The sequence below is a fragment of the Limulus polyphemus genome, unplaced genomic scaffold (genome assembly GCF_000517525.1).
Source record: "Limulus polyphemus unplaced genomic scaffold, Limulus_polyphemus-2.1.2 Scaffold8311, whole genome shotgun sequence".
Lineage (NCBI taxonomy): Eukaryota > Metazoa > Arthropoda > Merostomata > Xiphosura > Limulidae > Limulus > Limulus polyphemus.
In genome coordinates, this window is record NW_013673921.1 from 23897 (window position 1) to 25489 (window position 1593).

Here is a 1593-nt window from a genome sequence, read left to right on the forward strand (position 1 = left end):
CTGTAAGCACTTCACCTGTTTTAGGTACCAACTATACAGTCAATATAAGAGTATTAAATTTACAACAAACTGTAAGCACTTCACCTGATTCAGGTACCAAGATAGTTAACTTATGAATAAGTTTTGAGACTAAGAGATACCTTAAACTATCAGTATTTTCATTTTGGTAGTTTTTATCTTTTGGATTTAAAAAGAACTGAATTTACAACTTACTTCATCGGGCCTATAATATAGTTAGTTCCTTTGTCGGATTCCACGAAGACGTAAAAAATAGAAAGGTTTTCTTATAAAAAAATAGTTTTTGTATATACTTGATAGTGTTATTAAGAAATATTTAGAAGTCCAGTATATTTTTAAAATCAGTAAACGTGTTGAAACTAAGTGAATAGTTTATTAAATCTTAACTTTTTCTGGCTATAGAATTAAAAAAAAATTAAAACAATTTTGAACAATAAAGTTTATCCACAAATTAAGTTTAGAATTGTTTTCAAACCGATATGTCGAATATGTAATTTATAGACAAAAATCCCTAAAACGCATCGTTCTTATGTAATCTATAAATTTACATGTCCAACGTGTAGCCATGGCTATGCAAGTACTATAATTAATTATTTGAGCTCAAGAAGTATGAAGACCACGCGCAAAATATTCTAGAGAATCGGTTTCCCATTCTTCGTCACTATTTGTTTGCACAACTGAATTCTGGGAAATGCAGCCAGTGAAAAGACACAAAAGAAATTTTTTGAACACAGAAGTCTTCTGGGTTGAACGTGGGTTGTGCTTTCTCTGTGTCCTGTGAAAGCCAGATTACAAGTTGCCACTGTTACGTTTGTATTCATAATACGTTCTAAAATATCTCTCCAAAAACTTAATTTTTTTGTATTCCTCTTTCATATTGAGCTTCCAAAGTTTCACTTGAACACCGTTTATGTAACAAGACACAAGCATTGAGACGTGTATGTGAAGTTTCGTGTGTGTGACTTCTGTCACCCGTAACACGACACAAGCATTGAGATGTGTATGTGAAGTTTCATGCGCGTGACTTCTGTCACCCGTAACACGACACAAGCATTGAGATGTGTATGTGAAGTTTCGTGTGAGTGACTTCTGTCACCCGTAACACGACACAAGCATTGAGATGTGTATGTGAAGTTTCATGTGGGTGACTTCTGTCACCTGTAACACGACCCAAGCATTGAGATGTGTATGTGAAGTTTCATGCGCGTGACTTCTGTCACCCGTAACACGACACAAGCATTGAGATGTGTATGTGAAGTTTCGTGTGTGTGACTTCTGTCACCTGTAACACGACCCAAGCATTGAGACGTGTATGTGAAGTTTCGTGTGGGTGACTTCTGTCACCCGTAATACGACCCAAGCATTGAGACGTGTATGTGAAGTTTCATGTATATGACTTCTGTACCCAATCTCTAATACCCTTTACCCAAGCTTCATTATATTTAGAAGTACTACGGTCTGCAAACAATATTCCCTATCTAGCGAATAACATAGCCATATTACAGATATAATTAACCCAGCCTAGGATTTATTATTGTACTAAGTTTCTGAAAAACACCAACCTTTTTGTTTCTC